Below are 24,342 nucleotides of genomic sequence, written 5' to 3'. Positions count from 1 at the left end.
AGCAGGCTAAACAAGCTGGTCACTCAGGACAGACAGAGTGTCCTGCTTCTCTTTGTAAGCACCTATGTGGTCCAAGCTCACCGGGAACAAACACTCGAGTGCAGCAGGTGACCCATCAGGCTTGGGAGCTTCAAATGCAGCAAAGGAATTGCAGACAGCAGGCCTAAAGGAGTGGGGCGCATGGTGGAAGATCAGCTTCCCAGCCGGAAGGATGAGAAGATCAGGGGCCAGAACCCTCCCAGGCCCTTGGCACTGCCTGAAACCTGGTGTCTGGTACTTGATTAGGATGGGCAGGGGGACAAGACCCAAGAATGACTGCACACGGGTACCTACCATCCCAGTAAGATGAGGTTTAACATAGGAAATGAGACTGATACGCCTTGGAGTTTGTGACCTGAGTCTCCCACCAGCCTCAAATCTGGCTGATAGAGTGACAGAGAGAGCAAAGAAATGAGGTAGGGTTTCTCAGCCTCCTCACAGAGGATGAAGCCTTGAGAACATACAGGAAGTAGTGTGATACAAACACATGAGTAGAGAATGAGATGTATTCTGAGTCCTAGGGCCAGGACCGCTGGTGTAGATCTGCTGTGCAACCTCAGTGGCTACTAGATGTAACTCATGTATTAATATCAGCTGGTAACTGGGCCCCTACCCTAAGTCTCCAGAACAAACTGCTATGGCCACCGAGAAACCCCAAAGGAGCAGGGTACCTCCTGAGAAGAAAGTGTCAGCCACAAGAAAAATGCTGCAAGAGCTTATAGTCCACAAAGACTGCAGGGTAAAACCAGCAAGAAGCATGGCTGAAGACGAACTAGCAAGTGAGCCAGCCCATTGGTGTGGCCCACATGCAGCAATCACTCATTAAAGAAATGTTTCCAAGCCAGAACTTTCTCAACATTCCCTTCAGGGCCCAGCATTTACGTTTGATATCAACTAAAAGGAAATTTTCTCTCAGAGGATTAGACACATCTGTTCTGCTATTTTCGTATCTAGGGGAACAGGAAGCCCGAACGGTGCCTTGATTTAAAGAAAGATTCCGGAGGCTTCTCTTTCCCGTGCTTGAGTCATTTAAGTGATGCTGAGCTTCCAGATGGAAACACCAAGCAGGTAGAGAGATATGGATGGAGGGGCTACCGGGCATGAATTAGCTCTTGTAGCTGGTCCCCTGTAAAAACCTGTCACAGACAGAGCATGTAAGAGAAAAGCTGGGGGCAGAGGCCAAGGTTCATGGTCAGCCCTGGCATGTTCTTTACGAGTGCCCCTGACTCATGGCCTGAGCCATGTCACCCCTCACATGGACCCTCACTGCAGCAGTAACCGCTCTACCTGCCCCAGACCACCCACGCTGCGAGTGAGAGATGAAACACACTGCCTCTCCCTATTGAGAACCCTTTAAACTCAACCCACTGTCCTAGGGACAGAACCTGAGTGTGCTTCACTACCCTGTGCCCACCATCTCTCCATCACCTCCCTAAACTCAGTCCTGTGAGCTAACAGTTCTCAGAAACTGGGACTATGACAATAAAAACCTCTAGTGGGAGACTCGGCATGTTCATGTTCCTGTAAACATCGGCCCTTAACACATGAAGCATGTCCTCACGTTTTCAACTGCTTTTCTCTTTTCTTCTACTGGGCCCATGCCAAAGAAACACACCCTGGCCCTGAAAGCAAAGCCAATTCACTGACTCTGAAACCAGAGCCAAAAGCTTAAAAAGGACCAGTGAAAGAAACACACTTTGGCCCTGAAACCAGAGCCAAAGAAACACATTCTGTCACTGGCCAACTCAGCATGAAAACCAGCCAATCTCTGAACTTGTCCAAACTCAGGGATTGAAATCTGATCAATTCCCATCCTGAAAATCTTCACCCTGGGAAAACTCTGCCCCAAGAAACCCTAAATAAGCCTTGTACCTGTTCAGTTTGGGGCCGCCTTTTCCACCCTGACGGAGGCATCCACTCTCCTCCATTCCTCGCTCCCGGTAAGTCTCTTGAATGAGGTTTAGGTGAAGACCTTCTTTTGCTGGAGCGGAGCAGGGCAAAGAAGTAACAACTTCCACTGGAGCAGGAGCAGAACTGCTACATTTCTGCAGGGAAACTCCTTGGCACAGCAGAGCTGAGCTGAGCTGCAAAGGCTCTCGGGAGCAGAACGGCTACTTTCCCCTTGGGGAAACCATGCCCACCAGAACAGAGCTGTATGTAGTAGTATGGCGTGGCTTCCAATACCTTTCCCTCCAGAGCTGTAACACTTACACCTCCCCCCACATTCCCTTCCTGCTGAGAGTCTGATTTAATTGGTCAGTGTAGACCAGGGCTCCCCAGTGATTCTGTGCATCCAGGACTAAGAAGCCCAAACATGCTCCTCTCAACCTCAGAATTAATCTGCCACATCTCTTCCAGAAAAGCCAAAAGTTCTCCTACCCTCAGTACACATGACCATCTCCTGAGCCCCTGGCTCCCTCCCTGGTCTCGCCTCTAGCGCCTGCCACATTTTGTTGCATTCGTTTGTATCTATCTTCCCTCTGGGTGCTGAGAGGCTTGAGGCAGGGATGTATCAGTCCTAGAAACAACTGTGCTTAGCACCAAAAGTATTCGTTGTTTGCTTAATGAACCCACAAAGCCAATCCTGTTATTACTTGATTTTACTGATAAGGAAACTGACAAAGGATGAGATAAATCAGTCAGCATCACACATGGGGTCAGATCTGCCTCATTCTCCAGTCAGAGCCCTAGCTCCAGCATAGAGGCTTACTTTCACAATGACAGCCCAGAGAGCCCTGATGTGTACACAGCCAACCTGTTCCTATGGATGAAGATCCAAAGTAAGACATGGTATGTGGAGCAGGGTCCTGTACCCAGAGCTTCCCAGCCTTGCCCCGCTTGGCTCTGATACACCTAATACTTGACGCACACACCAGATAGATATTCTCCCAAAGACCAATGTAGTAGGACAGGCCCATAGGGTCGAGAAAATTGGCTCAGACCACTTGCCAAGGCATGCACATAATGTACTCCTTAAGAGCCAACCTGGAGTCTGCCTGAGGGCCTAGCAACAGGAGCTGTCAGAGGTCCTGGTCACTGTCAGAGTTCCTGGTCATGCCAAGTCTGCCTGAGGACCTAGCAATAGTCACTATCAGAGTCCCTGATCATGCCCAGCCAATGAGGGATGACCACATATACTGGGCGCTGGGAGGAGGGTATATAAGGCCTTCCCTGTTATTGAATAAAGGAGTTCATTATTTGCCTTCAACCGACTCCTGGTGTTTGTGCTGTTGATGCTGCACCTTCTCACCCTCTCCCCCAAGGGAGCCGTTAGAATCCAAGCAATAGACCAAGATTTATCCCAAGCAAGTGCTCTCCCCCCCACCTCCTTCTCCCTTCCCATCCCCCCAAACATTCCTCTGTCCTCATCTCCTTCTAGTCTTTTGCTAATTATCTCACTTCAAAATCTTCTAGCCCCAACATTGCTGACCCAGCCCCTCCTCCTCCTCACTCCCCTGTATCCTACCACCTTGGTAGGCACCTGGGCCCCTCTGCGGATCATCTATTGGCCATAGTTAGCTTGCTTCCCAGTTCACCACACTCTCCCTTGACCTACAAGAGTGGTCACCAGTACATCTTTCTGTTCCCAGGCTTCCTCTACCTGTCAGTACCCACAGAATGTCTAATGTGTCTTCCAAAGGGCAAATCTGGCAGGGTCTTTTCCTCATTCACAGTCTTCCAGTGGGCTCATAGGAGCCCATACTGCTAGCTAAAATGCAAGGGTCAAAGTCCACTGCTGTGAACTGATTTTAAGGGGCCTTTCCAACCACATTCCATCACAGCTCTGCCACATGTGATGCACCTCCAGCCAGCAGGTCTTCCAGGCACACAGTAGGCCTTCTACTCCTACATTGATCCAAACACTACTGTAATTCAATTGCAAGCATAAAGCTCAGCTGGAAATATTACCAGGAGAACCACCACCACATGGCACACATTATAGGCATTGATAAACCTTACTGAGGGCTAGGTTGAGTTCATTTGTGAGGAACATAGAACCTTAGTCGAGCTAACTGCGAAAATAGGCAGTAAAGGTTTCTGGTGGAATCTGAAGGAGTGAATGAAGCAACACAAAACTGTAGGGATTGGGAAGGCTAGAATCCTGGGTCCCTGTGAGCCCTAGGAGAACTGGCCCCTGCCGAGCCCTCAGGTAGACCCCAGTTTACATGAGGAATCAGTTCCTCAGGGTATCTGCTTGCTCTCAGAAGTCTTCAGAGAAACAGCTTCATGTAGGCTAGCTTCCTTTCTCTCTAAGCATGAGAAGTTGGAGCCCTCCCTCCACAATCCAACCACGAGTAAGGGCCAGTTACTAGAGATGCCACCCTGTGATGAGTGCTTCAAGTGGATCATCCCTAAGCCAACCGCTGTCTATCCCCCCATGGCTGACTCCAGCCTTTAGTCTGATCCTTCCCTGCCTGGCTTGGCTTGACTGGGGTTCTGACTCTGGCATTCCAAATGCCTAATTGGGAATAATTGCAACTCTTAATTACAGTTCACTCGTTACACACCACTACCACATCTGCTTTGAGTTTTATTTTTCATTAAAGCGATGTTTTCAAGAGCCTGTTTTTTAAAAGGAAAAAAAAACTACTGGATAATCACTTGTAATTTACAAGTAAATACAACTAAAGTATGGTCATGTTTATGAACAAGATGTTCTTCTGTCAATCAAGTTGGTCATGAATGTGCAAGCATCTTTTGTGGACCTGGAGCTTCAGGGTTCATGCACTGAGCTCAGAATTTGTTCCCCAGTAATTAAATCCTATATCCAAAGCTGTGGTCACCTGGAAAGGACAGTGACAACAAAACTTTGTGAAGCCAGACTGTTCTAAAGCACAGGACTCCTGAAGACGTTAAGAACAACCCTCCCACCCTTGTTCAGACAGCACCTCCCACCTTCAAGTGTACATCTGGTGTACCTGTTGACAGTCCGAGTGTACATCTGGTATACCTGTTGACAGTCCATGCTCATTACTTCCCTGACTCTTAAGCTTTGAATGATATGAAAACTCTCCCCAAAAAAAGTCACATGGATCAAATATATACGAGATTTCTCACACACATGATTTTAAACAGTTTACAAATTCAATGAACCAATCTGTGAACTCCTAAGGAGTTTGTGGTACACAAGGTTTTCAGTGTTTGTTTTTACTAAATAGTTAAAGCATGGAGACACGGGCAAATTCTACATCCTATAAAATGGTCAAGTAGGATTCTTCACTACTCAGTGTGGGTCTATTGACTGATGCCTGCTGTGTCCAGGTGCTGGACTGGACTCCAGAAGAGAAGAATGGAATGGAGAATCCTCAAAGATTTCAAAGCTAGACTTTCCTAATTGATGGGAAAATATTCAGGCTGTTAGTGGGTGGCCTTCCTCACCTAACAATTGTTCAATTTTGGTCAGCTTTGCTACACTTATGTGTAATTCCTTACCTTTACAAATACTTGACTATTAGATTATAGGGAACAAAGGCCTATTACTACAGGAAAAAAGCATGCAGTGTGTACAGTTTAAAGAAAAAAGATGTGACTTATTTGGTGAGCCAAAAGCAACACACTCCAGGTCCTAACATGGACTTAGGCCAAGCATGTATGTGTTCAATTTTTAAGAAGAACAAAACCATAAACACTTCCTTATGTTTATATTTGACCATTAGCTACATATAACTAATTGATAACATATTTATCATTTCTCCCTCTGAAAATACTAAATACTTAAATATTAAACTAGTAAAGATTTTTATAATTTCAACCAATGAGAAAGGGATCACAGTAAATAAAAAAAATTTCCACAAATTTTAGGAAGAGATACATGGATAGAGGATCAGTAATGTCCACATCAGGGCAAGAGAGGCCGCCATCCCTACACCCTCAAGATGGAGACAGCTATAATTTAAATAAGCTAATTCCTTCCTTCCCATCTCCCTCTTATGCACAAAGAATCTCAGGCAGGCTCAGATCTTAAGGTTCTCAAAGCATTGAAAGGCAAAAGGTAGGGAATATGAGGCTGAAAAACTGAAAAAGGGATTTATTGAAAGCTGTCATATAGAAATGTTGTGCCCCAAGCTTCCCTCCTCAACCCACATAGCCAGGTGACTCACTCCACCTACTTATTTCCAAGGAAACCAAAGGTTTGTTCTCTGAACACGTACATGAGACCAGAGAGACTGGAACTGAAACAATATTAGTATATTAGATATAAAGGAATTAGTACCTGCAGTCCTTATCTTCTTCCCCAGTCCCAAAAAAGCTGGAAAGGAGTTGTCCTCCCCCCAGATTGGGGATGAGGTAATTGTTATCCACAGCAAAGACAGCAGATAGCAGATACATCTATTAATTGTCGTTACAGTAAATCCAACTAATTGATCAAGCTCAGTAGTTCTTACTCTCTTCCATTCCTTCTCTTTCTCTCTCTCTCTGTCTCTGTCTCTGTCTCTGTCTCTCTCTCTCTCTCTCTCTCTCACACACACACACACAAACACACTCACACACACACACACTTCAAACACCTTTTCAACAGCTAACAGATGACCAACTAACATTTGACAAAATTCTCTGGTATGAAAAGCAGAATGAACAAAACAGAGAAAAAGAAGCACATATTAATTTAATCATAATATATAAGATATTGCATTCAAGAAATAAGAATAAGGTTCTGACAATTTTTAAAAAAATAAGGTTCAAGAAAGAACTTTAAAATGAAAAAAGATATAAATTAAAAATTCAATGAAATAATTAGAAGAAAAAATATTTACCCTGAAAGTATTTTTCACTCTATGTTCCTCTTTTATAGATAGACCAAAGAATGCAGTGCAAAGGGCTTTGATGGAGTGCTTGGATTTTATAGCCAGCTAAACTATCATTTGTGTGAATTGAATATGCAATGCAAAAGGCTTCAAGAGCTTTTATAGCCAACTAAACTATCACTTATGTGCCATGAATTGAATATTCAATGCAAAAGGCTTCAAGAGAGTATTTAGCTTTTATAGCCAGCTAAGTTGTCATTTGTGTGCCATGAATTGAAGATGCAACATAAAAGCCATTCAAATGGAGTACTTTGATTTTATAGGCATCTAAATTATTGTCTGGGTGAGCATAAATACATTTCAGACTTGAAAGAACTCAAAACATAAACAGAGCCTAATGCAGAAGAGATACACTACCCACTAGTGATTCTGTGTTATAGGCCTGAAAAATGAGCAATCAATCCAAACTAGAAGCAAGAAGATGAAAGTCTTTAAAAAAGAGGACTCTAAAAGGAAAACATCACCACCAAATGGACAGGATATCTATGTGTAATGGCTAACCATGGCTGTAAAATTGACACAGTTGGGAAGACAAAACTTCAATTGAAGAATTGCTCCCATCAGATTGTCCCATGAGCATGTCCACAGACATTTTTTTTTCTGATTGCTAATTGATGTAGAAGGCCCAAGCCACTGTGGGCGGCACCATCCCTAGGCGGGGGGGGGGGGGGGGGGGGGTTGGGGGATTGAGCCTGGATTATAACAAAAATGTAGCTGAACATGAGGGAGGCAAGAGCCAATAAATAGTGTTCTCTATGTTTTCTACTAAGCTCTTTCCTTGAGTTCCTGCCTTGGCTTAATGAAGAGCTATAACTTATCAAATGAAATAAACACTTTCCTCCTCAAATTACTTTTGGTCATAGTGTTTATCATAGCAACAGGAAAGTAAACTAGAATACTATATGTAGCTAGAGTTTTCCTGGTCCTGCCTGGCCCAAGATCAGGACAAATCTCTCTCACCCGCCAGTCCCACGGCTGTTCAGACCCAACCAAGTAAACACACAGAGACTTATATCGCTTACAAACTGTATGGCCATGGCAGGCTTCTAGCTAGCTGTTCTTTTATCTTAAATTAACCCATTCCTATTAATCTATAAGTCACCATGTGGCTCGTGGCTTACCGGTATCTTAACATATTGCTTCTCATCACAGCGGCTAGCAGCGTCTCTCTGACTTAGCCTTCCACTTTCCAGAATTCTCTTCTCTGCTTGTCCCACCAATACTTCCTGTCTAGCTACTGGCCAATCAGCATTTTGTTTATCAACCAATAAGAGCAACACATTTAACAAGAACATCCCACAGCAAATATATATGTGCATTTTTTACAGATTTGATAAAACTATGAAGATATCTGATTAAAAAAAATAATAATAAATTAGTAGTAGAAAATAAAGAGACTAAAAGATATATACTCTGGGAGAAACATAGTAAGCATCCCAAAAGAAAGAAAATAATGGTAATACTTGGTTTATCCATGAGCTACATTTTCACAATCATGAGATAACCAGAGTCATAATTCAACCCAACCACATTGTGACTGTAATTTACTGGAAGATGAGGAAGCAGCAGTGAGATTGGGGATGGAAGGTGAGCAAGAAAGAGTATGTAATCAACCCACACCTGCTAACTCTAACAAAATCCAACAATGTCCAAAGAAGTATTAGAATATAATCTATAAATACAAGGGCAATATTTTTAAAATTACAAATGTTCAAAACAGTTAACTATTTTTGGAGGATTTGTAATGTTTTCTATTCCATGAACAGATACTTCTTCATAACACATAAACCTGTCATTCCACTTGTGCCCATTCAGTTTTCACCTGAAGTTCAAGGCATGTGCTGTGTTTCAAAGCAGGGATCCCCTTGTTACACCTCTTCACCACAACATCACGAGTAGCTGCCAGCCCTTTGCAGCCTGAATCCAGGCAGGCCTGGCCCACAAACAAATGACCCCTTTGCTGTACCCTACCATAACAGGCTGAGTCATAATTTTCAAATAGGAGCCTTTAACAACCCACCAAGACAAACCAATCCTCCTATCTGATGAGGAAATCACCTGGCCCTCAACAGGGGCTGGAAAGCCAGGCTGCTAGCTTTCTCCCCTGGCTCAACACTGAGGGCCAGCAACCTCACTGGGAATGAGATAAAAGAAGCACTTGGCAGAGTAATAATCAGATAATATTGTTGTGATTAATAATTTCTCCAGAATGAATGTCAAGTCTTCCTTAGGCAGCCAGCAGTTAGACACTGCAAGCCCCCTTGGGCTGGGACTCAGTACACAGTATCTCATCTCTTCCCCAGAGGTGCCAGAGGCTGTTCCATCAGTGTGGGCACTAGCTTGTAGATACAGTTCTTGTGTGGAAGAGACCAGCAAAGGGGCCAGGCTTAATGTGGAAAGCCTGAGCCCAAATCCAATCCCATCAGGATCGGGTCTAATTGAGATTAACGACCTCTCACAACTGGCTCCAGCTACTTTATCAACAGATATCCTGTGGAGCAAACTGCTCACCAGCCTCCAATTTGGCCAAACAAGTCCTTACTCTTTCATCCCGACAGCTCCAGCCACCAGCCCTCCATGGACAGAAGAAAACACCACGGTGTTTTCAGGACTCTGAGAGGATGAGGAAGGAGAAGCCCAACCACTGAATCAAGGGATCCTAAGATCGTAAGCCTCTTTGCCCAAACGCATGGCTTCCGAAGAGAAGGAGCAACAACGTTCTTGAAGCATTGTGGTCATTGTTTCTGGGACTGACTAGACTTAGGCAGACCTCACTTGCAGGAGATGCCCCCCCACTCCGCCCTCCTCAACTGCCGGTGTCAAGTAATAGTCAATGAGAGACTCCCAGACCAGCTTGAGTCGGGTAAGAATCTACTGGATGGGAAGAAAAGAACATCCCAGTCAAAGGCACAGATGGTGCTGTATCCTTGGGGTGGGACTGTGACAAGCTGTTAGTGCTGCGTAACCAGAGCCAGCAATGGGGATGGCAGAACCCTATGCCAGACCACGTAGGCCACGGTGAGGGAGTCGGCAACGGAGATTACCTAGGCAGGAAAGCTCCTTCTACAGTCTGGGGAAGGTGGTTGACGATTTACTTTGTAGCAGGTTTCTCATCAAAGGAATGACCCTAGATATATGTTTATAAAATAGAGAGATGAATCATTTATGAAATCATTTGTTAAATATGAATCATTTTACAAAAATAATTCATAGACGAATTTATTTTAAAACAATCCTTGGGCTTGGGAGATGGCTCAGTGAATGAAGTGTTCATTACACATGCCTGGGGCCTCAGTTCAGGTCCCAGCACATGCACAGTCAGGTACGGTGGACTGTGCCTCTCATTCCAGCACCAGGTAGGGAGAGAGAGACAGGCAGATCCTGGGGACTCCAGCCAAAATGTCGAGTTCTGAGTACAGGGAAAGAACATATCTCAAAAAGTAGTGGAGAAGTACTGAGGAAGACACCCAACACCAACCTCTGGTGCGCGCGCACACACACATGTGCACACCCACACACATGTGCACACACAACTGTGCACACACATACATAGACACAATAAATAAACAGACACATAAATATTTTTAAACTTCCCAAGTCCTTGGTACACATATAATTTTACCACTTATTAAAAAATGAAAGCATAATTGCATACTAATGATATGGACATTTGTATAATAATGAGATGGAAATATTTATTTATTTTTACATAAAGAATGAAATCCCAGCTGGGATTTGATACTGCAGGACACAGACCAACTTCAATGTTTTTCAGAACTGACTGATATTTTTAATTTATGGTTGTCAGAACTGAGAATAATAATGTTGCTTCTTAGAAACACCTGGTACTAACTGGCAGAAGTATGTTTAGGGCCAGTGTGGTAGTTTGAATGAGAATGGTCCCCCATAGGCTCATATGTTTGAATGCTTGGTCCCCATTGGTGAAACTGTTTAGGAAGGATTAGGAGGTGTGGCCTTGTTGGAGGAGGTGTGTCACTGAGGATGGGCTTTGAGGTTTCAAAAGCTCATGTGATTCCCAGTTAGCTCTTTATGTTTGTGATTGGGATGTCATCTCTCAGCTACTGCTCCAGTGCCACACTTGCCTGCTGCCATGCCCCCCACCATGATGGTCACAGACTCTAACTCTCTGGAACTGTGGCCCTAAACTAAACATAATAAGTTGCCTTGGTCATGGCATTATGTCACAGCAATTGAAAAGTAACTAAGACAACAAGTTCAGAAATCATTGGAAATTCTGTCCTAATTTTAAGCCAAAAAATCATCTGATGCTTTTTTTTATGAAGCTTAAGTCAACAACTCAAATATTAATTTTTAAAACCAAATATCTTAACACCAGACAGCCCAAAGACAGATTAATTTGATATTTACATGTGAAGAATGACAGTAAAAAATATTAAAAGGCTTTTTTCATAATTAAACCATTATGCTCCTATCAGGAGAGAAAAAATTTTATGCATGCAATAAAAATAGTTCAACTTGTAGATTGTAGTCACAAATCTGAGCTGAGGTGTTTCAGGCATGGCTCACTGGCATTGCATGACATAGTGGAATGCATAGTGCAAAGCATGTGTGTTGTTTGTCTAGAACCAAGGCTACAGTGAAGTCACACAATGCAACAAAGGTGAGTGCTACCAGAGCACCCAGGATTCATTTCATGTCTGATTTTGAATTCAGTGTAGGTCATTGCATGTTCAGAAACCTTTTACCATTTGCCAAAGTGTTCACAATCCCTACATTCAGCTGTGACAGCCCATATGGTGTCATAACCCACAGGTTTAAAAGCTGTGCTTTGAGACACAATCCCTACTTCCCCTTTGGGGAAACACTTCATGGAAATAAAGTCCATATACTCATCCACCCACCTGACGTGTACCAAAGGAACGACACCAACTCTCACGCACGCTGGGGAAATTTGTCTCGTGTGGTCAGTGGTAAAGTTGGCACCAGGGAGTGGCTAGTGCTTCACTCCTCACAGAGACACAGAGGCCAGGGGAGGAAACAGGTCCTACCCTAGAGGCCACTGGGAATAGGCAGGCCATAGTGGGCTCCTACACAGGAAAAGATCCTTCCAGAACCCTGTTCTTCTCCAGTAGGACTTCAAAAGCAAACCAAATGAGTTAGAAAGAACTGAACTCAAACTGTAGAAAAATTCTGAGAACATTCCCGGAAGCCCTTCATGTGGATACTGGCATGTTTCAATCTCAGCCTCAGGCATTCTCTGCCAAGGGATGGCACAGCATTAGTGCCATAGTGGCTGGAGAGGAGGGATGGGCCAGTTAAAAGTTTTAGGAAGAAAATCAAGAGGCTCTCCCACCTAGCTGACCTCAGCCACATTAACTGATCCTCTGCAAAGCAGCTATTCACAGAAGCACTTTACAGCAAATCAAAGCCCAACACTTCAACAGACTTCCACACTGAAGATGCTTTTGATGGGGTAGATGGTAATAGGTTCGGTCCCAAGGCTCTGCATTGGCACCAGCAGCCAGTACTGACCCAGTTTTGGGGAACAGCTTTTCAAAAAAGACTGGGAATAAGACTCTACCTTGTCCTTTGCACATGGATGCTGTGCCTGTCACCCAAGCCACAAGGAAAGAACATGAGGCGCCTGTCACAGTGAAAGCCACAATTACCCATGTTCCAACTCACCTGTGCTCCCAGCCTGGCTGCTACTCAATCCTGCATCCTCTCAAAGCTAAAACTGGAGCACCAGGCTTGTTTCCTGTCTGTTACCAGAGTGCTCTCTCCTTAGCCTCCTTGGGAAGCTAAAGACCCCAAATCCTTGTCCCATTTCAGCCCGACTGTCAGTGGACATTGGATGGGAGTCTCAGGACTCCCCAAAGTTTCCATTGAAATGTCAGGACCCAGGGAGCCTATCTGCACAATGAGAGATGAGAGGAGGTGTGAGCAGAGGACCACTGGCTGCCAGAGGAGCAGGGATTCTTCTGAAGCTTTGGCGGAGTCCTCAGAAGCCAAACACTGTCAGACAAGCAACCCCTGCTACATACCCAAACTGCCCCTCACTGCCTCTGCCTGAGCTCAGGGACTTGTCACCTGTCTTTGAAACTATCCAAGCAGCCAGCCTCCCTTCTCTTTTGCTCTCAACTAGAATGACACTTATGAGAGGTGCTGTGGGATGTTCTGAATGCTCTAAATGTGTTGCTCTGATTGGTTAATAAATAAAGTGCTGATTGGCCAGTAACCAGGCAGGAAGTATAGATGGGAAAAAGAGAAGAATGGGAAATGGAAGGCTGAGTCAGGAGACGCGGACAGCCGCCACCGCCGCCACGAGAAGATGTAAAGAACTGGTAAGCCACAAGCTACATGGCAACTTATACATTAATAGAAATGGATTAATTTCAGATGTAAGATCGAGATAGCAAGAAGCCTGAGCCATTAGGCCAAACAGTTTAATATAAGTCTCTGTGTGTTTACTTGGGTCCAAGCAGCCGGCCGCAGGGCTGCAGGAGCTGAACAGAACCAGGAAAACTTTAGCTACAGAGAGGCTTTTCTCACTCCATCCAGTCACTGCCACACTGAGCACTCCTTGGCAGCCATCCACCTGCTGGTTACAGAAGGACCCAATGAACTCCCTGGAGGAACATCCATGGTTTCTGAGACATCCCCACCCTCTGTGTAACCCAGGCTACTACAACTTTGCTCTGAAGTAGTGTAACAATTCAGCTCCAGCAAGGGAAAGGTTCCCCAGCCAAAGTGTTAGAGTTCTGCTCCCCTCTCCTGCTTCGCTCTACTCTGGAGAGAGCTGTTACAACTCTGCTTGTTTACATCTCTGCTCTACTCCTCTCTAGAGAAACAAAGTTGCTCCAACAAACTTCACTCAAGAGATTTATTGGGAGGGAGGAACCCAGGAGTGTGGCTGCCTCTGCCAGAGTGGTCTGCCAAACTGAACAGGTACAGGGCTTATACAGGTTTCTTAGGGGCCGCGCTTTCCAGGGTGAAGATTTTCAGGGTAAAGATTGGTAGAATCTCAATTCCTGAGCTTGGACAAGCTCAGAGATTGGTTGGATTTCATGCTCGGGAACTGGTTGAATTTCAATTCCTGAGTTGGTTATGGGCAGGGTATATTTCCTTGGCTCTGGTCTCAGGGCCAGGGTGTTCTTTCACTGGCATTTTTTAACCCCACAGCTTCTGCTGTCTCATACCCCAAATGCTTCTCTTTTCCCAAACTGCCCAACAGAAACACATGCCAGCAACAACTCCCAGAACATTCTAGAGTTCTCTCCACCTAGCACTCTTTCTCCCGCCACCTAGGCAGCACAAACGCCTTCCCAATAAACAGTCTTCAGGGTCACCTCTCTCCAGAGCTCCTCTTTGTTGTCCAGTAGGGCCCATAGCACAAAATACCCTTCTGTCCCACTGGACTAATTCAGGGGGACTGTGAATTCACAGCTAGCCTGAGTGAGACACTGTCACCAAAAACAAACAAAAAATTCACCTTTCCCACCTCACACCTAGAGATAGATGAAAGGCCATTTTAGTGGCTTGGAATCCAGTAGAGTATCCCCTAGTATCTTGTAATAGAGTACAGCCATCCCCATGTGAGGGGCAGAGTAGAGGAAACTGGGGCTTAGGAGAGTTACAACTCCGCTCCAGACTTGAAGCAGCAATCAGTGTTCCCAGATAATCCAGAGCATTTTCTGAGGCCTCCCATACTGGAGCAGGACCCCTCTCTGTGTGGAAAGTGCCATCTGCAACAAGTCCCTCACACCCAAGGCCTCATGGTACAGCTGGGGCCGGGGACTCCTTAGGTGCTGTCATATGACCTTACTACATTTTTTTAACCCCTCCTAGGCTAGTCTCAAACTTGTAATAGAACTAGAGCCTGCCCTGGACCACTGCCCCTCCTGATTCACACTCTGAATTGTAAGATCACAGGTAACCACACCAACTGTCACTGCCTGTTTCTCCCCTTTCCTGTGAGCTCTTGAATCTCCCTAAAAGCGGCACAAATCCAGAGACTTTACCTCACCAAGCTTCCTGGTCTGTAGAGGACATTGCCCTAAGAACCACATGTCAAGGGACAGAAAGGAAGGCCTCGCTGAGTTCGGACAAAGTTCAGCCTGAGAATGCCTGGATCCCTTGCACTGCCTTAGCCCTCCCAGAGCCAGAAGCAGGAAAGGCCACTGGGAGAGAGCTTTTAATTACCCGCAGGTGTCCCAATTAAGCAACATTGCCTCCCCAATTAGCAGTCCCTTCCATTGGAAATCATTAGGCTTAATTCCATTTCCCAAGAAACATCTTAATCAAGCAAGCTCTGTCCCCAACTCCTGAGGCAGCCAGGCTCCATCAAGAAGGCCTGCCCTGTCTGGTGGGGGAGGGGGATGCTAAATGGGGCTTTGGATCAATTTTCCAATTAAACCCATTCTTTTAATTATACTATTTTCTAATGCTTATCCAGACCAAGGGCTCTGCTCCTTAACTCTTGTCTGAAGGGAGAGTATATGTTATGAAGGAGACAAATCTGTGTGTATAATATCAAAACATCTCTTGTTAAAAATATGTCTGATGGAGATTGCTCAGTGGTTAAGAGCTCTGGGTACTCTTGCAGAGGACCTGGGTTCAGCTCCCAGCACCCACATTGTGGCTTGCAACCTTCCACAGGTCAAGTTCCAGAGGCTCCAACCCCTCTTCTGACTTCCATGGGCACCAGAAACTCACACTGTACACATACCAACTATGCATGAGGCAAACACTCACATACAGGAAAATAAAAATTGTTAAATCTAAAAAAGAAAGAATATGTCCAAACCACCATGCTGTGACAAGCACAGCCACTTACCAAGACATAGTAACACAGCGGCATCTTTTGTTAGTCAGGAAGAGCCCTCAGACCCCCCTACAATGTTTGGGGGGGGGGTGGTTTGTTGTTTGTTTTCCTGAGTTCAAAAGTTGTTAAAATTTAAGAGGAGACACCAGAAAGAAACCCTTCCAGATGCTGATGCCAAAAATGACTTTTGAAGTTCTCAGTGTTGGGATCCAAACCTTCTGTCAGCAGGTGAGGAAGGGGAAGGTGGTGGGGGAGTCTCCCATCTGGGCAGCTGTGAGTAAAACTATACTCCACTGTGAGTCAGCCCTGGGGCTGACTACTGGCCATCAGGTCAAAGGGCCTCAGTGTCAAAGGCTCCATCCCCACCCACCCCCACCCCCACCGCCGCCGCCGCCACCACCACCACCGCCGCCGCCCACCTCTCCACCACACACAACCAGCCTGAAGTCTCTCACTCTTCTAGGTTGACTATCCGGCTCCTCGCAGGCCTAGCATCCTCAGGACAGCTGTTTCAGCTCCTTTAGCTCCCTTCTCAGTAAACCTACTCTTTTAGGAAAGAACCAAGGAGGGGAGAATGTGCAGGATGGAATTGCTTCAATTACAACCTAGAGTCCCTGGGAAACGTATCTGTTTGTACCCTGCAAACACATCTTCACTTTCATCTGAGATAGACCATGAAGTTCAAATCTAATTCTGTTTCTTTTCACTTTTTTCATATCCATGTTAATTGCATTCCTATAAAATTGAGAAGAGAGAAGTGCCTCTCTCCTTGGTACTAAATTTAATACAGGCATGATTAGAGGTGTGTTTGTTCCTGTTGCTTTGAGAGCTTCGTGCATTAGCCCTGCCGAAATCAGGTTAACACCTAGCCATTCCCGCTGTTCCTGTAGTCCTCAGTGCACTGCCTGCATGATCACTGCCCTCTGCTGACTTTTCCCAAGTCACTTTTTTAACTTCGTAATTCATTACTGTATATTTTTAAACTTTCTTTTTGTTTGGTTTTGTTTTTCAAGATAGTGTTCCTCTGTGTTACAGCTCTGGTTGTTCTGGAACTCACTTTGTAGACCAGGCTGGACTCAAACTCAGAGATCCACCTGCCTCTGCCTCCCGAGTACTGGGATTAAAGGCCTGAGGTACTACCACCAGGCTAAACCTTTTAATCAATTTAATTCATTATTATCCAGCTCTCAGTGACAACATCAGGTTCCAATGACTCTCATTCTGACCCACGATAGGCTGAATATTCCCTTACACTACTACCTTAAACACACCAGTCTAAAGTCGACTGTTTCACATTGGCTTCCACCATTTCATCTGTCTCTTCACCTGCTCAATCCTCTGGCTTGTTAATTGAGTCACTCTTTTCTCTGTATGGGCTCTAGATTGGAAACATTTCCCACGTACAACCAACAATTCACCCAGTTCAGGATTAAAGCTTTCAGGTTGGGGGAAATGAAATTCTTTGTTTATCCTTCACGAAGGTCAGCCCTTGGAGCCCACCACAGATGACAGAGGCCGTGCCTTGCCAACCCACCACAGATGACAGAGGCCACGCCTTGCAACTCACCACAGATGACAGAGGCCATGCCTTGCAACTCAATGCTGCTTGGGCCTCTGTGCTTGCTCCAGAGGGAGGGCAAGTCAGATAAAAATGCCAGAGTAACTGTGGAGTTGTCTTAACCTTAAGACTGTGCTTCCTCACTGTACTCCGCAGACAACCACAAGGTGTTCTTCCGGTATCTCAACTCACCTCTGAGAGGATGTTGCCCACAGTTCACAGAAAACTAAGACATAGAAAAAGCGAATTTTGTTAAAGTGCACACAGCTAGCAAGTGATGATACCCAGGACGCAAGTCCAGTTAGTTTATCCTAATGTCATCGGGAGCTTAGAGAGGAAGTTAACATAGAACTGTGGCTTGGTTAGCATGTACTACATCTCCAATAAATGCTACCCTCATTAGTTAGGCCTTTTTCTGGACAAAGGTTCTGACTTTGGGTGAATCAATTTCCCTCTGCTTCTTAGATTTTTAATTTGGGCATTTAGGTTGTTGACTGGATTATTACATGGAAAATCTCTAACTCTTACAGTCCAGGATTTTAGAAATACGTATTGTATATTATAGCATGAATGGAGATTTAAAACCAGAGAAGCCTTGAATGTATATAAAATCCACAGCATACATGCTCTCTCTTCCCTTGCTGGGCCCGTGATAGACATCACTAGTAAGTCATGATCCCCATTTTTGCTAAATACACTTGTTGCTTCCAAATACATTACAGCAGTGTGCTTCCAAATATATTACAGCAGTGTGCCAAGGAAGCAACTGAATGACAGTGGAACCAGGACAAACCTGTTTACCAGTTCCAGTGCTAACAGTACTTGTTTAAATGGGAAATGACCTCCACAGGCTCAGATATATCAACACATGGTTCCTTTCTAGAGGAAGTACATCACTGGAGGCAGGCTTTAAGGATTCATATCTTAGCACCCCCCCCCTCTCTCTCCTTTGTGCTTATGGTTGAAGATGTGATCTCTCAGCTTCCTGCTCCAGCTTCCCCTGCCATTATGGACTCTCCCTCTATGGAATCACAAGCCACAATAAACAATCCCTCCTATAAGCCACCCTGCATGGTGCTTTGTCCCAGCAGCAGATTAGTAACTGATACATTAACCAACACCTTCGATTTACAAATGAGGAAACAGACACAGAGAGAGTAGGGCTCAATAACCACCCGTTGAACCACTATAAGCACAAGATCTTGTGTGTGGGTTCTAAGGATCAAAACACTGAAGAAGACATCACCTTCCAGCAATTTTTAGTGTAGAGAGCAACGTAGGCTGTTAACTGGTTCCAACACTGAGTACTGTCCAACCACACGGGGAAGCGTCTAACCTGGATGAGAGGATTTACACAAATCTAAGCAGCACTTAAGTGAGGGGATCCAAAATCTGCTAACTGAAGGAGGGTTAAGAAGTCCGCTGTAAACATAACAAGCAATTGAATAGTGGGAGACAGCTGAATATTCAGGGAGCTATAATCTGCCAAGAATGAATAGAGCCTTAGAACACAAAAGGCAAGGAGTTTGGAAATGCTGAGCAGGCAGATCAGTGGAGGCCAGCCAGGAAAGGCCACATGCAATGCTTACAAAGATCATCCTTCACCCTGATGGTTAGAAAAATGGCTAAATATTCCCCATAACACTGCCATTACAGAAGGGGCTACACCCACCCCCCATCAGCTTAAGGCAGTGACATACAAAGGGTGCTTTGTGAGTTCTAAGGCTAAGCCATAAGACCATGCAGCTTCCTTGAAGCGTCAGGTGACTCGTGACTCTTAAGACTAACTACCCTCAAACTGCTAAGTTGTAGGGAACAAAGGTGAGTACTAAAATCTACATTCCCAACTGAGCCCAGCATCTTGCTGTCATGACCAAAGTGTCACACAGCATGAACACCGTTTCAAGCTACACGCTAACCAACTGACTTCTGCCACGAAACAAAGAATCCCACCCATGCTTGTCTGAATTTCTGGTCTACAAAGATGGCTGTTTTCAGCCACCAGGCTCCAGGGTCTTGTTTTATGTGTCACTAGGTAGAATAGAAAAGAAATTCTGAAGATCCTTTGAAAGGTGGCATGATTACACCTGTTCTGGTGTGTCCTGTGTGAATTGGGAACTGAGGAGAACTAAGAAGAACGGCTTTTGGGGCTATGTACAGATGTATGGTGGTTGTCTTAGTTAGGGTTTCTATTGCTGTGAAGAGACACCATGATCACAGCAACTCTTTTAAGGAAAATATTTCATTGAGGGGACTCACAGTTTCAAAGGCTCAGTCCTTTATCATCATGACAGGAAGCATGTCGGCATTCAGGCAGACATGGTGCTGGCTACATCTTGATCAGAAGGCAACAGAAAATAGACTTGACACTGAGCGAAACTTAAAAAAGAGACCTCAAAGCCCACCCCCACAGTGACACACTTCCTCCAACAAGACCACACCTCCTGTTAGTGCCACTCCCTTTAGGGGTTATTTCCTTTCAAACCACCACAGTAGCCAAAAAGTGAACTGTTAGCATGATTAGAGAGAGATGGTAAAGGTGGCAGTGTGCGGTGTGACCTGACTGAGATGACGAGGTAGAAGATGGCATCCAGAGCTAAAATGGAAGAATGGAGAGGGGACACGTATGAAACGCTGTGGGAAGGAGGGGAGGAGAGATGAGTTCCTCCCAGTTGTCTAGGTGACGTGGTCCTAGGCAGCGTAGGAACCACCATTAAACCCACAAAGCCCTCTCAATGGAGGATAAGATTTGAGAACCATCCACTAAGGGGTAGAATTGGAGCCTGTCTTAGTGAGGGTCTCTATTGCTGTGAAAAACACCATGAGCAAAAAGCAAGTTGGGGAGGAAAGGGTTTATTTGGCTTACACATCCAGAACATAGTCAATCATTGGAGGAAGTAAGGACAGGAACTCAAGCAGGGCTGGAACCTGGAGGCAGGAGCTGATGCAGAGACCATGGAGGGGAGCTGCTTACTGCTTGCTCAGCTGCTTTCTTATAGGACCCAGGACCACCAGCCCAGGGATGGCACCACCCACAATGGGCCGGGCCCTCTCTCACTGATCACTAATTGAAAAAACGCTTCACAGCCTGGATCTCATGGAGGCATTTCCTCAACTGAGACTCCTTCCTCTCTGATGACTCTAGCTTGTGTCAAGTTGACACACAAAACCAGCCAGTACAACTGACCCCTTGTCAACTTTACACACAAACACATCACTATTAAACCACAACCCTTCCTTTCTTATTCATCCCCAAGATCTCACATTAAAATTATAAATAATTTTAAAAGTCCCACAGTCTTTACAAACTCAAACACATTAAATTTCAGTCTTTAAAATATCCAATCCCTTTCAAAAGCTCAATTCTTTCATCTGTGGGATCCTTTAAAAATTGAAATTAAATTAAACACCTTCAAGAGAGAAGAATCAGGACATCGTCAAAATCTGAACCAGGCAAAACAAAAGCCCAACAATATAAATAGCTCAATGTCAAATTATATAGTATTCACTCATGATCTTCTGGACCCCTGCAAAGGACTTGGGTCACTTCTCCAGCTCTGCCCTCTACAGCACACACAGTTTGTCTTCTAGGCTCTGGCTGGCTCCACTCCACTGCTGCTGCTGTTCTTGGTGGTCTTCCCATGGTACTGACATCTCCAACATGCTGGGGTCCCTTCCTGCAACTGGGCTGCACTTTCACCAATAGCCTCTCATTAGGCTCTCTTCATGGTGACTCCTTCAGTCCTGGGCCTTCAACTGCTGCTGGGGTTGCATCTTCACCATCTCCTGTCCTCTGACAGTGCCAAGCCTCAGCTGCTCTCCATGACCCCTTCATGCCTTCACTACCGGTACCATCTGGGTGACACTTACACATTACCAAGTCTGGCTGCCAACACCAGGTACAACCATGGCTGCCTCTGGAACACAGCTTCTCTGTGCTCTCAGGAAACACTTCCCAGAAGATTTCACCTCAGTGAAGCTGGTCTCTTCTCAATCACCACTAACTAGCTCCAGCTAACCAGCACGATTGTCCCAGTAACGTAAGGTTTCACTTTAGCAGTTCTGGTATCTTGTTAATCACAGCTGATTCTTCAGCCCCAGCTAACCAAAACCACAGAGTCTTAATTCAAAGTAACAAATGGCCCTGATAGAGTCTTTAAACTTCCTTCTGAAACTTCACAAGCTAGGCCTCCATCCATCCTCTGCACTGCTCTCAACATTCTTATCTTCCAAGTTCCCAAAGAACATCCACAGAGCTCTTAACACTCAATAGCTCTTTTAACCCAAAGTTCCAAAGTCCTTCCACAATCCTCCCAAAAACATGTTCAGGTCTGTCGCAGAAATACCCTACTCCAAGTACCAATATGTCTTAGTTAGGGTTTCTATTGCTGTGACAAAATACCATGACCAAAAAAGCAAGCTAGGGAGTGTGGTAATATGAATGTAATTGGGCCCCATAATCTCATAGGGAGTGGCACTATTAGGAGGCGTGGCTTTGTTAGAAGGCGTATGGCTTTGTTGGAGGAAATGTGTCACTGGGGGAACAGGCTTTAAGGTTTCCTATGCTCACGATACCGCCCAGTGAGTCAGTTGACTTCCTATTGCCTGCAAGATGTAGGACTCTCAGCTATTCCTCCAGCACCACATCTGCCTGCATGCCGCCATGCTCCCCACCATGATGATAATGGACTGAACCTCTTGAACTGTAAGTGAGCCCCCTCAATAAATTGTTTTCCTTATAAGAATTGCCATGGTCATGGTGTCTCTTCACAGCAATAGAATCCTAAGACAGGGAGGGGAGGGTTTACTTGGCTTACACTTCCAGATCAAGGTCCGTCAGTGGAGGAAGTCAGAACAGGAACTCAAGCAGGGCTGGGACCTGGGGGCTGGTGCAGAGGCCATGGAGGGGAGTCGCTTACTGCTTGCTCAGCCTGCTTTCTTATAGAACTCAGGACCACCAGCCCAGGGATGGCACCACCCACCATGAGCTGGGCCCTCCCCAATTGATCACTAATTGAGAAAATGCCTTACAGCTGGATCTCATGGAGGCATTTCCTCAGCTGAGGCTCCTTCCTCTCTGACGACTCTAACTTGGGTCAAGTTGACACACACAACCAGCCAGTGCAGAAGCCATGTGAAGGATGGAATGCCCAGGGAACTCAGTGTAAGGAGAGATAAGAGGGAAGCAGAGGGAGAAGCCATAGGAAGTGAAGAGCTGGGGTTGGGACAGGTGTAACCCCCATAGGAAGTGAAGAGCTGGGGTTAGGACAGGTGTAAACCCCATAGGAAGTGAAGAGCTGGGGTTGGGACAGGTGTAAACCCCATAGGAAGTGAAGAGCTGGGGTTGGGACAGGTGTAACCCCCATAGGAAGTGAAGAGCTGGGGTTAGGACAGGTGTAACCCTCATAGGAAGTGAAGAGCTGGGGTTGGGACAGGTGTAACCCCCATAGGAAGTGAAGAGCTGGGGTTAGGACAGGTGTAAACCCCATAGGAAGTGAAGAGCTGGGGTTGGGACAGGTGTAACCCCCATAGGAAGTGAAGAGCTGGGGTTGGGACAGGTGTAACCCCCATAGGAAGTGAAGAGCTGGGGTTGGGACAGGTGTAACCCCCATAGGAAGTGAAGAGCTGGGGTTGGGACAGGTGTAACCCCCATAGGAAGTGAAGAGCTGGGGTTAGGACAGGTGTAACCCCCATAGGAAGTGAAGAGCTGGGGTTGGGACAGGTGTAACCCCCATAGGAAGTGAAGAGCTGGGGTTGGGACAGGTGTAACCCCCATAGGAAGTGAAGAGCTGGGGTTGGGACAGGTGTAACCCCCATAGGAGGTGAAGAGCTAGGGTTGGGACAGGTGTAACCCCCTAGGAAGTGAAGAGCTGGGATTAGGAAAGGTGTAACCCTCATAGGAAGTGCAGGGCTGGGGTTAGGACAGGCGTAACGCCCAGCTCTTTGGGAATCTCTCAGAAGCTGGCTCACACCCCCATCTCTTAGACGGTCTCCAAGAATCTATGGAGATTTGCACATGGCCAGCACCAGGGCTGGGGAAACCATGAGACTGTCTGTCTCCTGTCACTCATCTGATGCATATGCTGCCCCGTGCCAATTTTTCAAATTTCTGAAATGCTCTGCTTTGTCTCTCCCCAGTCCCTCTAGCCTGACTGTTCTCTTTTAAAATGCTCGTTTCTTTCCCACTTCATTTCCTTTCATCTGCAACCTGTTATTAAGGTTGTTTTCCCCACAGCTATTTTGACACCAAAGCAGCTTAAGTTGTCCTCCTAATTAGCTGTGATATGTACACAGCACCCAACACCCCTCACATGGCCTTCACTCTAGTTATCTCCCTCAGCTCCCCGCACAAAAGAGGGAGTGTTGCCCCTCCACGCCCTTCTCTTTCTTCCTTCTGGTTCCCATGGCTCTTCCTACCAGATCTTTCTATTCATGGTCAGAACCTGGACCCCTGAGCTGCCCAGTGACTGCAAAAGCCAGAGCTGTTCCTCAGAAGTGGGGCACTGCCTCCATGAAGTTAGATGACATTCTGCTCTACTCAGAGATTGGTGCCTAGTCCAGGTGTCTTCAGAGAGCCTTCATCCAGCAACTGATGTAAACAGATACAGAGACAAACAGCACAACATTAGGTGGAGCTTGGGGCACCCTGCAGAAGAGGGGGAGAAAGGATTGTGGGAGCCGGAGGGGTCAAGGAAACCACAAGAAAACCCAGAGACTCAACTAACCTGGGCTCATAGGGGCTCACAGAGACTGAACTGACAACCAAGGAGCCTGCACATGACTGACCTAGGCCCTTCTACACATGTGTGACAGTTGTGTGGCTTGGTCTTCTTGTGGGACTCCTAACAGTGGGATCGTGGAAGCAGGGGTTGTCTCTGACTCTGTTGCCTGCTTTGGGGAACCTATTCTTCATACTGAGTCACCTCCTCCAGCCTTAATAGGAGAGGAAGTGCCTTGTCTTACTGTAACTTGATAGCTGTGGCTGGTTGATATCCATGGGATGCCTGCCCTTTTCTGAATAGAAATGGAGGGTGGGGGAGAAGAGGGGAGGCCAGGGGGTGGGGATTGTGGTTGGGATGTAAAATAAAATAAAACAAAACAAAAATACAAAAAAAGCCCCCATTAGAATGCAC

The sequence above is a fragment of the Peromyscus eremicus genome, chromosome 5, assembly GCF_949786415.1.
Source record: "Peromyscus eremicus chromosome 5, PerEre_H2_v1, whole genome shotgun sequence".
In the NCBI taxonomy this organism is placed as follows: Eukaryota; Metazoa; Chordata; class Mammalia; order Rodentia; family Cricetidae; genus Peromyscus; species Peromyscus eremicus.
Note: the sequence above shows the minus strand (reverse complement) of the source record.